This window comes from Solanum pennellii, chromosome 3, assembly GCF_001406875.1.
Source record: "Solanum pennellii chromosome 3, SPENNV200".
In the NCBI taxonomy this organism is placed as follows: domain Eukaryota; kingdom Viridiplantae; phylum Streptophyta; class Magnoliopsida; order Solanales; family Solanaceae; genus Solanum; species Solanum pennellii.
The window spans coordinates 24,344,412-24,360,227 of record NC_028639.1 but is presented as its reverse complement, the minus strand read 5'-3'; the positions used below and the strand labels follow the sequence as shown (position 1 = coordinate 24,360,227).

At 31.5% G+C, this 15,816-nt stretch overlaps 2 long non-coding RNA genes across 2 annotated transcripts; one reads left to right on the top strand and one right to left on the bottom strand.

The window, feature by feature from the left end:
- The first annotated feature begins 2,313 nt into the window (after positions 1–2,313).
- On the top strand, positions 2,314–3,955 carry LOC114076321. The gene is made up of 2 exons (XR_003577131.1): positions 2,314–2,833; positions 3,514–3,955. It is a non-coding gene; the product is annotated as an uncharacterized LOC114076321 (long non-coding RNA).
- Positions 3,956–4,789: 834 nt separating this feature from the next.
- On the bottom strand, positions 4,790–8,884 carry LOC107012846. Its single transcript, XR_001456097.2, has 2 exons — positions 8,499–8,884; positions 4,790–5,041 (listed from the first exon to the last, which is right to left on the bottom strand). It is a non-coding gene; the product is annotated as an uncharacterized LOC107012846 (long non-coding RNA).
- Between the last annotated feature and the right edge of the window lie 6,932 nt (positions 8,885–15,816).

Sequence of the window (15,816 nt, the reverse complement as noted above, 5' to 3'; positions counted from 1 at the left end):
AATATCCTTAGAACCAAGAAGATATTGAGATGGATGTAGACGACTTCTCAAGATTCACATGATTTATCTTTCTATCTCATAAAAATTAAGCTTTTGCTAACTTAGAAGTATTTCGTAGAAAAGCTCAAAGAGAAGCAAGATAGTTTATTTCTACAATTCTTTGTGATCATGGTGAAGAATTCAAAAAAAAAGCCTTTGAAGAATTATGTGATAAAAATGGGTACACTGAAAATTTCTCATCTCCTATATCGCCCTAGAAAGATAGTGTAGTAGAAAGGAAAAATTGTTTGTTATAGGACACAGCCAGAAATAAGTTGCTTCATCGCTGCCTTCCTTATCACTTCTGGACTGAAGCAGTAAGTACTATAGGTAATATTTTGATCTTATTAGGCCCATACCGAAGAAAACTCCATATAAACTATAGAGCGGTAAGAAACCCAATATTAGCTATTTTCATTCCTTCTGAAGCAAATGTTTCATTTATAACAATTGTAAGACAAATCTCGGTTAGTTTGATTTAAGGAATGATGAATTGGGATAGGCACCTGTCAATCGTGCCTTCAGGTTTTCAATAAAAGAACCTTAAGCATTGAAGAATCTGGCTTTTGATGACACTAAAGCAAGAATGCAGGAAGTTGAAACTACTGATGGTGAATTCCCATAATAAATACTGAAAGCTACATTGGTGCGTCTTTTCAAACTACAACACAAGAGTCAGCTATCCCAAAAACAAAGCTGACTATCGAAGAAGACAAGACTAGCATTCATAGGGACTGGAAACATCATGCTAGCTATCCAAATTACTTCATCATGGGAAAACCAAATGATTCGTTGCAGACTAGAGCTTAATCAAAAAAAATAAGCATGTGTTGCACTCATCTCTTAGATTGAACCCAAAAACGTATAAATGAGGCAATGAAAGATGAATCCTAGAAGCAAGCAACGAAGGAAGAACCTGATCAATTTGAAAAAAACCAAGTATGAAATGAAAGATTGAAAAATAGTTAAGTAATTAGAACTAAATGGGTGTTTCAAAATAAGCTATATAAAGATGGAAAGGTCATCCGTAATAAAGCAAGATTAGTAGATCAAGGATACTCCCAATAGGATGGTATTGATTACCATCTTTTTCTCCGATAGTCTGGTCAGAATCTATTCAACTCTTCGACCATATGCATTTTTTAAGTGCTTCAAACTTTTTCAAATGAATGTGAAAATTGTCTTCTTAAATTTTTTTATCAAAGAAGAATTTTTTTGTTAAACAACCTCCTGGCTTTGAAAATTCTTCTAGTCCTAATTATGTTTACAAACTTTCCAAAGCACTTTATGGTCTCAAAGAATCCCACAAGGCTTGGTAGAAGAGATTAAGCAAGTTTTACTTAATAAAAATTTTCAAAGAGGGAAAATTGACATCTTTTTATACAGTGATTTGGGTCATTTATTTTCATAGTTCAAATTTATGTTGATGCTATTACTTTTGAAGTTCTAACCCCTCTCTATGTGAGATGTTTGTTAATCTTATGAAGGGAGAATTCAAAATCAGTCTAATGGGAGTTCTCACTTTCTTTCTAAGATTACAAATTAAGCAATCAACAAACGGAACCTTTATCACTCAAACCAAATATACAAAAGAACTCATAAGGAAGTTTGGATTAGAAAAGGGAAAAGCTTTTGAAACTCCCATGAGTCCATCCCACCGGTCTTAAAACATACGTACCACGAAAAGATGTGGATGAAAAAATGTATCTTGGGATGGTTGGATCTCTACTTTATATGACTGCCAATCGACCAGACATCCTCTATAGCTTGTGTAAATGTGCACATTTTGAATCTCACTGTATTAAAATGAATCATTCTCTATACAATCGGAACTACATATTTGGGATTATGTTATTCTCACTCCTCTCACTTTGATTTAATTGGATACCGAGAAGCTTATTTTGGAGGTGACAAAAATGATTAAAAAAGCACCTATGGAGACAAACTTTGGCTGATTTATCTACTACACACTTTGAATATCTAGTTGTTGAAAGTTGTGGTACTCAATTACTGCGGATGATGGATCAATTACTTGACTATGATCTTTCTTATGATGTTGTTCCAATTTTTTCTGATAACACTAGTTATATTAGTTTATCTACACATATTCTGCATCACTCTAGGTATAAGCATAATGATATCAGGCATTATTTTATTCAAGATCATATGAAAATGGTGAGTTTACATTACAATTGTAGATTGTAAAACCGGTTGGCTTACATTTCTATAAACCCCTATTTCAAGAAATATTTTGTTTCCTCTCTAATTGTCTCGGTATTACTTCTTTTAGTAAACCCGATTTATTTGTCTTATTTATGTGATTTTTTTCCTTTTAGTGTTGTTTTAATTCAAACCTCTTAGACTTCTCTATTAATCATTAGTACTCTACTTTGTCCTTTCCTCTTCTCCATGAACCCTTCTTTTCCGTTTTGTCACTTTTTCCCTTTCCGATCTCTTCCTTTTCTTTTCAAACCCTTATCCTTCTTCTCTACTCTATTTGCTTCTTCTCATATTCTTCTTCTATTAGAACATGCCTAGAACTCATCGCATGGGTTCTCTAAAGAACTATGATCTTAAATCTTCGAGTTCCTTCGAGGTAAACGTTTTGTCTTCTTCCTACTCCTCTGATATTTCCTTCATATCTTTCTCCCCTTCTTCCAAAAGTAGAGCTTCATCCGCAAAAAAAAAGTATGAGAAAAAACCTCGATCGAGCGCATCAGGATATCTTCTCTAGAAGACATGTAAAGGTTTTGGGGAGTTGAAAATAGCTTCAAGTATCGACCTATTGTTCCTGGTAGGGTGATAAATCTAAGTCAGGGATTCTCACTATTTGGTAAATTTGTTTCTCAAAGATCAAAAACTATCTCTATTGTTTAGTATTTGTGGTCTTGATTTCTTGGAATATGTTGTTCGCTTGTTCCACACAAATCATCGTGTCTCTAATGACAATGGTGAGTTAGAAACTCTTGTAATGGGTAGTTGTATTATTGTTAATGATCTTTTATTCAAGGATGTTTTGATACTAAATTCTCCGGTGTGATTTCTTACATGCATGATGTATGGCCTGATGATTTTGAGGTACCTCCAGAAGGTTCTAAGATAGTTGTGGCTGAACTCGGTGCTGACTATCTTATTTAGGACCTTTTATTTTGTACTTTGAGAATCGCATTCTTGTTCACATCATTTCCACTACACTTATTCCCATGAAAGGCTTTTTGAGTAGCATCTCTACTCGAGATTTTGTTTGTACTATATTGCTTGCTAAAGAAATACAGTATGAATTGGGTGGTTTGATTCAAAGAGTATATCCTAGGAAGTTCAGAGGACTTAATTCATATGTAAATCTACCTTATGGAATGTTTATCTCAAGAATGTATGTGGATTGACTGGTAGACCTCTCCATGTTCAACCATGTTGAGATTATTGCTACTTATGATTCTCTTAATTTCTCTAGTATTGGGTTCATACATGTAGGTAATGAATAGGTTGAAAAGGACATTTCACTGTCAAAGCCAGGGATGAAACTGTCAAACTAGCTAAGATCATTGCAGAGTCAGTTGCTCTCCTGCTACAAGACACGGATGAACTCTAAACTCGCATTAAGATTGAAGTGATTATTTATTATGGTTTTTATGTTGAAATCCCCAAGAACCCATGAAATCCCTATAAATTCCAATTATGATCTTGTGATGAGGATTTATGGGTGAAAGAAGGATATTATAAGATTATGCTTGTAGTAATTGGGTTACTTGAATTATGCTAATATTCATGTCTAATATAGTGAATTCTAGATATGTTGATTCAATATGAGTTTTGATCCTTGAAAGGGAAAATTATGATATTATGCATGTTTTATGAAGATTATGTATATGTTTTAAGAACACTTTGAGAGTGAAGTGAAAATGATTCTGATCTAGTTGTTGTGTTGTTCAAAGGTTATCCTCGTATACACACTTATGTGTGATTATGATACGATGTGAAAGGTTTTCTCACAATATGATGATTCTAGGGTTGAAAGGTTTTCTCACCTGTAGTATGAAGACATGGACGGTGAAAGGTTATTCTCACGCATGATTTATGAGCTGTCTTATGAATTATGTTGGATTGAATGTCAAGACATTCTTTCATGAATATGAACTTAAGTCAAGACTTAATGAAACTCCATGAGAATTAATGTTTAGCACCGAGTGGAAATTGAATATGATATGGAAGCTCACTACCACATTTTATGTCTCTAACCACCCTAGAGAAGTGTGACCTTTGATAAAAGGCCACAATTTTTTACTTTAAGCCACACTTTTCCAAGTGTGGCCGAAAGCAGCGAAACCTTAGAGTTTAGGCCATGCTTGTAAAGCGTTGCCTTAGCAGCTACGCTTCAAAAGGCAAAAAGGTCACGCTTTGTACCTACGCTTAAAAGTGTTGCCTTATGAGCTACACTTTCAAGTGTAGCCTCAAATTCAAAAAGGTCACACTTTGCAGCTACGCTTAAAAGTGTTGCCTTATCAGCTACACTATCAAACGTAGCCTAAAAGGAAATAAGACCACGCTTTTACACCTACGTTTAAAAGTGTTGCCTTATCAGCTACACTTTTAAGCGTGGCCTTTGCTAACATATTGCCTACATTTATCAAGTGTTTCCTTTTCTATCTAATGTATGACTACACTTTGAAGTGTTGTCCTTGCCACGATTTACAGTCCTATGCCACAATTTCTAATTAAAATATCCAACATTATATTGCAATAAATAATCTCTAGCGCTAATAAGTAGTTCAATTTTATAGATTTCCCGTAAACTTCAAAAGATATAGTATGTGTTGTGTACATACCCATACTTATACATAAATATTCTAAATGTGTACATAATAGTTCAAAAAGTACTACAATAGTTCAATATATTCTAGCAATGAATATATTTCACAAAATTAAATATAATGTATTCAAACTCCTACAATAGTTCAGAAACTCTTCATCATCCACTTCAAATTTGATCACCCATATTTCCCTACAGAAATAAGATATTGGCAGTTATATAGAAGAGTTAAGAAGTTCAGATTGCAACAACATAGAGAGGCAAGAAGTCCAGCAGTTACAAAAAATTAGATTGCAGCTTTTGATGTTCAAAGTAGATGCCTACTTGTCTTTTAATATTCAAAGTAGATGCCTACATCAAAATATGCATATACTAATATACTAAAGGCTAAAACTAGTATATTAACTATGCTATTAGTATCAATCTTGATTATAGTACTTTAATATTTCTTGCCAACTCCTCCCTCACTATCAACTCATTGGCAACAACATGTACCTCTTTTAGTTTCTCTCTCACTCTAATACTACTACTTGTTTCAATTGTTGTTCCTCTTTTTTCTTCTTTCTCCAACAAAACAGCACTTCAAACATTTGCCTATGGATCTACACTGATACACCCTTTACATTTTTTGCACTAATGCACTCATATTATTCACTTTCCTGGCAACTGAAAGCTACTTTGTGATTTTCCCGATTTGATGTTACCAAATCAAGAACCTGATTTGTTCTTGTGGGGTGTGTTACTTTGTTCTTGTTTTCATTAGTAAGAGATTGATTAAAACAAGAAATTTTGTGCATTTTGATGAAGTACTGGAGAAATTAAACCAAGTTCATTACCTTGATTTTCTGTTGTAAAAATCAAATCTTGGTTTTGGGGTGTTGCTAAATGATGCAAACTAAATGATTTTGACATGTATAAAGAATGCTACAGGAGATGATTTGTATTGTTTCATCAGTCTGAATTCAGGGTTCTAATCCCTAGCATTAGTGGTAATGGTTCCTAAGAGAGGTTTTTCAGATTCTTCTTTGTTTTGTGTGGTAAGGAACTGACTCCAGCTGTGATTGTGAAGATATATTGACTTTTGACTATCTAAGTAGATGAGCGATAATGCATTCATTGGCCTATGAAAAAAAGTGAGTAATAGTTTAAAGAAGATTTGACTTTATAAGTTATGTTGTTGAAGAGGAGAGGAATACAAGTAGAACCATGGCTGCTAAGCTTTTACATTCATGGCTGCTAACCATGGCTGCTAATTGGAAACAGCCCCAGAAGGCTCACTTATGGTAATATTTCATTGTGTTGTGTCTAATTCTGTTATATCATACATGTTCATTGTAGAATCTAGAATGTGTTTTACGAGCCAAAAATGTTCTTGTTTTATTGCTAGTTTCTGTGAAACTTTTTGGTGTGTGGAAACTGCAAAGACTAAATTTTGTTGAAACCACAACCCCTATTATCACTAAAACAACTTTCTCATCAACCTTCAAACCACAACAAGATACCACAACACAGTTGTAAGTTGCAACATAGATCTGCAGATCTGCAGATTTGCGAATTTGCAGATTTACATATTACACATTTGTAAATTAACAAATGTATAACAGATTACGAATATGCAGATTTATAGCAGATTGTCCACCTCAGGCTAAAGACCAGGGGCAACAAAAAAAATATCCAAAGATACTTCAATGCATAAATGTAAATCAGGATAGTAGTCGCACCAAACAAAGCATGGTAAGTCGCACCAAATAATGTAATGACTCTCTAGTTAGATTTGTATCAATGTAGAACAAAAGGAGATGGAATCTAACTTCATTGATCTACCACATCTCAAAATTTGCATAAAAGAAGTTAGAATTATCAAAGCAAAGTTACGAAGTTAAGATATATAAGTTAACTGTGAAAATTCAAACATAGAAAGAAACCATGAAATCCTTTACATTAGCCGCTACTATGCATCTCAATTGATTTACATTAGGTGATAGTCCAGACGCCTCATTACCGAAAACCATAAACAACATAATCTGGTTGAGGAATCATAATTAAACACACTATCTACTTACACGCAACATATCATATGCACAATACTCATTTAACAAAATTTTCCAAACACTATGGAAGAATGTGCAGACGTATCCATTCCAATGCATACACGGAATACAAACTATCCCTTACTATTTTTCAACGGATGGTACTAGCATACAAACCATCCAAAAAAAATACAAGTACATCGCTTACTATTTCAATAACATACATAGTCACTTCTATGAAAAATACTCGTTTGCTCAATATGCCAAAACAACCTACCGACGTTCAGATTTTTGACACTTTCTTTCCCTACTTTGAAATTTCAGCTGTAAGAACCCCAAAAGTAATCAATTTCTTCTAAACACAAAACAAAAATTTCTTCTAAACACAAGCTACTGATCCAAACAAGTTCATCAAAAGAATAAATCCTAGTAGTATAAACAAATTGGCTACTTAATGTACTATCGATGAGTATTACGAATGATTAGCATTATAAACCAAAGAATCCCATCAGCTTCCAGGTTCCAAGAAGCAAATAAATAATGGAATTGTATCCAAAACCGAAACAAGATGGAAATATAAAAATATTGAAGCATGCTGGAAATGGATCTATTGAACTTCAAACTGTTACAAACTTACTCACTTAGAAGCAAATATGGACAGAAATCTTAAAAAACTGAAAATATGAAGCTATGTTCTGGATTAAGAGCAGAACTATGAAGCATTATTATCATAAATCATGAGTTGGAACTTGCAACTCGAGAATAGATATTAGACACATCTATTTTGTTGAGGCAGTGACTCCAAAAAAAAAGGAAATAGCCAAGATTTATGCTTATATTTAAACCCCTTTGACAATATTGCAATGGCGAAATCAAATTATATTGCAGATACATTCACAACTAAAAAAATGTTAAAACCAATTGAAGCAAAGCATATTAATTCATCTTGAAGATATGCATTGACTTAATCAATCTCCCAAACTAACAAGTAATAACTCCAAAATTAGCATCGAAATGAATACTAGCTGCCACATAGTTCACCAAACTCATGATCAATTGAAGGATATAAATGAACTAATGCATCTTAGAAAAAACCTGGATCATGCTCATTAGCAAAAAATACAGATAAACGAGCAGAAAATACAGACATGATTTTAACGAAAGTCAAACTCACAACGAGATGCTTCTCCCAAATCGAAACGATTTTTAGTTAACTGTACTTTTAATTTTTATTAGCTCCCTCTCAGTGGCTTAATAGCCTTGAGTTATTGTTCATTGTTTTAAACTCTGAGGCCCCAGCTTCTATTAGTTTTTGCAGTGTAAAGAAATTGTCCAGGTTCAATATTAGAATCTGTATATTTTCATGGAATTCCAAGACAGAAAAAACCCCAAAAAATATAAATCACAAAACCCACAGACATTTTCCTCCTTCCATACACAAATTTAGGCAAGAAACCTACTAACTACGCTTGACTATAGATTTTTGACACTTTCTTTCCCTACTTTGAAATTTCAGCTGTAAGAATCCCAAAATTAATCAATTTCTTCTAAACACAAAACGAACATTCAACCAATTTACTATTTGCAGATCTACAGATTACAAGAGAATCAGTTCTTACCTTTATAAATCGGTTGTACAGATTACTAGAGAATGAAAAGGAATCTCAGCACTTGAGTTCTTCAGCTTCCACTCTTGATTTCTTCCATGCCCACCTTTGTATCTTCAGCTCTTCAGCTCTTTGAGAAATTCGACTTGATGAAATTCGAGTTATGGAGCTCAGTTCTTCAGTTCTTTAGGTCTTCAGCTCAGGTCTTCAGTTATTCGAGTTATGAAGAGCTATGGAGTTATGGAGTTACGCTTAGGAAAGAAGAGCGAGAAAGAAGAGCTAGCATTCTGGAGCTAGCGTTCTGGAGCTGGAGATAGGAAATAGGAAAAGTGAGAGAGAAAGAGTAAAACGTGAGAAAGAAAGAGAAATTTGTTTTATTAATATTTTATTAATTATTTTTTTTGACCAATAAAAATGGTAGGGAGAGTTGAAAATGTTGGAGGGAATATGATATTTTAATGAAAAGTTTTAGATTAAGGTGTTGCTTTTTCAATTATAAAAATAGTACACTTTAAAAGTGTGGTCATATATATAAATAGTTGTTGCAATTTATTTCACACTATGACAGCACTTATAAAGTGTAGCCTATACCATTAAAGGTTGCACTTTACAAGTGTTGCCAATATTATCGATGCCTAAAGTAAAAATCTTAAGCTACACTTTAAAAGCGTTCCCAAAAATATTTTAGGCAACACTTTACAAGCGTTGCTCAGATTTAGTGTGGCCGTAGGCCTAAAATGTTGTAGTGGCTTTTACACTAGTTGAGTCCGGCTTCCCAATGAAAGCTTTTACACTAGTTGAGTCTGGCTTTCCAAATGGGTTCCTTCTACGCTAGTTTGAGTTCGGGTTCCTAAAGTATATCTTATGAGATGGAAACCTGCTACCTTAGTTGAGTCCAGGTTTCTAGTAGCAATCTCCTTATCTCATAAACATGTTCCCTCATAGGTTATTTAGCTAGTCGATCCACACAAGCTAAGAGTATGGTTTTACCTTAAGCAAGTAGAATAACCCTTTTCGGTGTGGGAGTCACTGAATTCCATGTTAGCGCACATAGTCTCATGTCGGTTAACTCTTATTCCCACTATGAAAACAATAATATGAACATGAATATGAATTATGAACTATGAACTATGGTTATTCAAGCTATGATGTGCGGTTCCAAGATCTTAAAGGTAATGAATATGAATATAGGCCTAAAGAGGTATACTTAGCATTGGTGAGATTTCTGGGTCTTATTCATGCATTGCACATGTATGCTTTTAGCGTATTTATGATATGTTCCTCTTATGTTATGATGATTTGTTGACTATGCTTATGACTTATACTTTTCTACTATTTTCATAATGATGTTCAAACTTAGTAAATTGCATGCATTCAACAAAAATATCCCTTTTAGCATATTTTCAATGTGTTTATGCTTGACCATCATACTGAGTGTATTTTTGTACTAACACCTACTTTTCCTGTAAATCCCCAAGTGTATGGTCCAGTTCTCAAGCTGATCATCGTTGTGGATAAAAGCCTGGATTTGCTTATTCTCCGAGATTGTTGGTGAGTCCTCATGATTCGAAGACGAATGTTATTTCATTGTAGTTCATTTCATGTATTTTCTTTTCGCACTATGTTGTATGGTTTGTGCTTTGCATATGAATATTGTAATAAATGGCTATGTTAAGACTTAGAGTCTAGACTTCCGCTTGTCTTTCATAAAAATTTAGACTTGACATGGAATGTGTTTTTACTCTTATTGTTCTATTGCTTATGTTATGAAATGATAAGTGGCTTGTATGGAGAGTCCTTCGGGGTTCTATACGCCATGTTACATCTAAGGGGTACACCTGATCGTGACATGGAAGGATCCTAAAAATTTCTTCGATGGGAATGTTATCAACGCCCTCAAATACTTTATCGGTGATTACTAGATCCTCTTATTTTATTCCTATCTGTTTGCTGCTCTAGAACAATCTTCATATAGGGATCTGTCCCTATCTCTATTTTTAACGCAAGAAGGAAAGAAATGATTTGTATACACTGAAGTAACGTAAAGAAGGAATGTCATGATTCAAGTGATATAAAATTAATTCAAGACTACCACAATCCTAGCGTCTGGCTAGGAAAAATTAAATATGGAGATAAAAGAAATCTACAATCAAACAAATTGGTCATGTATAAAGATTACAAGAAGATCTTAAAGGAAGGAAAATCAGTTTGCTCATGCAGATATCTGATATGAACATAAAATTAACAATTCAATAGAAATCACAGATTCATTCAAGATTCCTTGGTTTAAAACACCATTGGGTTTTCCTTAAAAAAAGCAGTCCTCAAAACTATATAAACCTCTCATAGCCTCGATTATAAAGCACGCACTTCACTTGAGCTTGTACTATTTTCTTCTATTGTCTTTCATAAAAGCTTTGTATTCTTGTGAGCATACAATTGAGAAAAGAAAGATAGATCTAAGTGTAGATTATGTAAGTAGAGGTTGTGTCAAGGTAGAAGATCTTATTTGTATGTCAGACGGGTTTCTTAGTCCAAATACTATGAACTGCCCGAGTTTTCATCAAGCTTTAAAGGAAAACTTTGAAACCCAAGGGAACTGGAAGTAGACTGTACACGGTGTTTCGGACTGATATAAGACTCTGAGTCATTTACATTTCTCTTTTACTCTTATCTTTTACTATTATACGAATATGCAGGTGAACCGATATCCAATACAGGAAGCCAACTGAAGGAATTTTTGATTCACCCCCTCCCTCGTCTTAACTTTCCGTTTGAAGTTAAAATCTCGAGAAGAGAAAGTTAAGATACTACAAATAGAAATATGGAGTAGAAAATTAGGACTTTCTCCGACAATTTTTATTTGTTCAATATATCAAAAAGAAATATTTAATTTTGAAAATAAGATATAATATATTAATTATAGTTTTCTGATGTATTCTTATTACTTATATCTATTTTTCAATACATTTCTATTGAAATTTACTTTTAGTTACTGCAATATTTTTTAGTATTTAGAATGAATTTGAAATTTAAATATCTATTATGTTGTTTCATTTTGTTGAGATATTTTACAATTTTTAATTATGTAAATCTTTTACTGTGAGTTAGTGATTTAAAACCCTCTTATACGTAAGAAATATATTGAAAACACTTCCACTCAATATTTTCAGCTATTTTTTGCTGCTTTATCTTTTTCTAAAAAGTCGGTACTTATATCATAGACTCCTTGATCTTACGAGATCAGTTAAATTTTCTAATAAACTATTTTTGATCCATTTTTAATCGGCAATTATTTTTAACGCACAGAGCTATTTTAAATCAATATCGGCTTTTAACCCATATAAATTTTAACTTATTTTTAGCATGGCAAACAACGGTCTCTCTTGAGATACTTAAGAAGTTTTCACCGATAAAAATTACTCCCTCTGTTTCAAAAAAAATAACATACTTTTCTGTTTAGAATGTTTAAAATCAAATGACCTCTTTCTTTTTTTGATAATAATTTTCCGCGTGACATGTTTAAAGCCACAAGATTAAAGGACAATCATTTACATTTGACATAACTTCAATTTAGGATCACATGATCAAAAGTCTTCTTTATTTTCTTAAATTTCGTGTCAAGTCAAACTAGAATATTCTTTATGAAACCAATGGAGTATTAAATTTGACCGGTGATAATGAAATCATACTTTGAAGCATATGATTTATGAAATATTGTAATGAAAAAATGATCCTTACAAACACTCACAATTCTATCATTGTCAATTTGAAAATACTTTTAAGAAGAGCTTTCAAATAAGGCAAAATCATTGAAGGTATTTTTTAATCACAAAAACAAAAGAAGAAAAAGAAAGAGAAAGAAGAAGAAAGTATTAACACAGAAAAAATGTGCAAGTACAAAAATAATCCAAAAAAAAATTGACCAAAACTGTCAAAGAATAATTGAGGAGCGTTTTTTTAAAAAGAAAATAACTGCATTAACTAAAGTAAAACATGAGTATTGAAATTTACTTTTTTTAGTTATTCCACTAATTTTTAGCATAATATTTAATTAGCATTAGCATGAATTTGAATTTTAAATGTCTATTTCTTTTTAGTTTATTGAGATATTTTAGGTTTTAAAATTTTTGAATTATGCAAATTTTTATTGTAAGTTGGCTAATTTAAAATCTTTCTATAAATATGTTAAGAGACATTTTTCCAGTTAATTATTCAATCATTTTTGTTGCACTGTCTTTTTAAAAATCAATAATTTTTTAATATATTAAATTTATTATATTCAAATTGTGATATTATAAAAATTTTATTATTATATTTTGAATTTTTAAAATGCGTGAGAAGTGAATAATATAGAAATAAAAGTTGACAAAGGGTGTAATTCGAGCCGGGGAACAAAGCTGTCCCCTTTGTGTAGTGGAACAAATATATTTATCAATTCAAGAGGGAAGCATGTAAACATATATCCTCTGATCCTTTTCTTGTTTGGATGCTTTGGTTGAAAAGGCTCATGTGCACCATACCCTATGTAATTCTTTATTTGTGTTTACAAGGACAATTTCTTTGAAAAAAAAGGCATTCTATCAATAAAGTTTCTTGGGATTTTAAGCAAGGACATATTATACAGGTAGATCCCTAATTTACTACTATTGTACTCTATTTCACTCTATATAACATTATTATTTTTTTATATATTTGATTTTAGAAAAGATATATTTTTATATTTGAAAATAGTATATTGTCAAACTTTTGATATTCCACGTGCTAATATGCTTAAATTTCATGACATATTTAATATTAAGTCTTTTTTTTTATTTTGTAATTTTTGTGACTAATTAAACATCGCTTATAGAGAGCAATTATCAATAACTGTTATACTTGATAATTAGTTACAAATAGGGATAACAGGTTCGATTCAAATTAATTTTACATGTCTAACTCACTCAAGTTCTAATGAGTTGGGCATAGATTATATTATTTCAATTTATCTTGATCTGCTTAAATTTAATTCAAGTCATTCATTTATCATCCTTAGTTACAAACTACTCAAGAAATTTAAATCAAATATTTCACCGTAAACATTCCATATTATTTTTCATAAAATAATTTATTTTTTTAAATCGCTTCCCAGGCTGCGATTTTATTAAAAAAGATATTTTATTTTAAGTTGCTGAAAAAAATAATTTAGCTATAAAAAAGGTTAGAAATTCGATGCTATATTTTAATTTAAAAATATTTTTTGATAAAAGTGTTGCTATAGCGGCGATTTTAATTTTAATTTTTTTTTTGACAAAAACGTTGCATGGTGCAGCGATATTAGAAAAAAAAAAGCTAGCCAAAATCGCTGCTACAGCAGGATTTTAGGGGAAAAACAATTTGTCGTCACAACAGTGATTTTAAGGAAAAAAAGACTTTCGTTGAAATCTTTGTTGGGGCAACGATTTTTTATTTTCTTAATGGAGTAACAATGTCAATTTTTTTAGATAATAAATTGCTCTGACAGGATCGATTTTGCCCTTTTTGTTAAAAAAGGATTTGATATTTTGTTTATATTTATTTTTTTTAGAAAAAAGTTGTCTTTTTGACTTCGAATTCTAAGTAATATATTTCAGATCCTATCAATTAATTTATCTATCTATCTATCAATATATCAATCTATCTATATATTTAGAAAAAAACTCAAATATGTATCGAACTTTCAGAAAATGTTTATTTGTATTATTTATTAAATGTTTGACTCATCAAAATCTAGAGAAAATAATCCAATTGGTCCATGATGTATAGGGGTTAAATTATTGTAGTCCTTCATATATATGACCTTATTGAAATAGTTTTTAATGTATATAAAAATATGATCATTTTTATTAGTTTTTAACCATAAAAGTAAGGTCTAACCTATCGGTGACCCCCTAAACTTGATAGTAATTTTCACTTAGATACTTTAACTAGACTTTATTCATTTTAGATATCTTATGTCAGATTATATTGTATCATTTTGACACTTTTTTAAATAGCACATGTTGACTTCAAGCACGTCCACGTAGATTGGATGTCCAATCATATCATGTCAACTCATTAAAAGTCTATTATATTAAACAATAAGAATTAAAATACATGATAAAGTAACCAATAAATAAATGACACGTGGTCTTTTTATCCCTAAACATTAAATAAAATACTTGTCAAATTTAAAGAAAAATGCAAATTCTCACAACTTTCCCAGTCATCTTCCCCATTCACCTTCTCCATTGTAAAGCTCCATTTTTATTATTTTTTAGTTTTTTGTTTTTTTTTTTTGGTCATAAATCCACACCCACACAACCTACTCTATCATATTCCTTCATTTTCATTATATTTTCTTTTTCATTATATTTTCTATTACACCCACACCCACATAGCCATCTTCACCATTTTATTCCTCTTTTTCATTATTTTTTTGTGTCATAATCACTATTCATTGCACCCTCACTTCAATTTCTTCATTTGATTTGGGGTTAAAAGGTGCAAATCTATAACAATAATGATTCATATTTTTAAGATTGCAGTCTTTTTTCTTTAATTTTGTGATATTTGTAGTTTATTAGGGCTCAAGATTAGTGGGATTAACAATTACATAGTAAAAACTAATTTTTTTTGCTCCTATTTTAAGATTATTATGGGTGAACTTTACATGATTTGGGGTGTTATTGATATGGGATCGACTTATTTTTCTTTTTTGGTCTATATGTGTTTGTAGTGCAAAATTAAAATTGAAATTGAAATTATTATAACAAAAGATTTAAAATTTAACCTCCATTGAAGTACTTTTAGCTTTGAAAAATAATGGAAGAGATAGTGGGCATAAAATGAAAAAAAGAAGAGAAAAAATAAAATTAAATATACTAAATAAGTCCGTCACGCGTCACTAGCGAGTGTATAACACTCACTTTGTCATGTCAGCTGAAAGTGTCAAAATGACACAACGAAACCTGACATGAAGTGTCTAAATGAACAAAGTCTAGTTAAAGTGTCTAAATAAAAATTGTTATCAAGTTTAGGAGGTCACCAATGAGTTAGGCCTAAAAGTAAATTATTTAATTCGATATACTTTTACTTTTATCGTTAATTTTTGGACTAAGAACTAGAATGATAATTTTTTTATATTCATCAAGGACTATTTGAATAAGCTGATATATATGAAAAATTAAAATCATTCACACTCTATACATTAAGGACCATTTTGGTCATTTTCTCTTAAAATTTGAAAAAGTGTGCCGTTTTCGATAGATTATATGTATCATATGAATATTAATGCGCTTGGATATTTAGAGACTTTGTGGTGGGGGGGGGG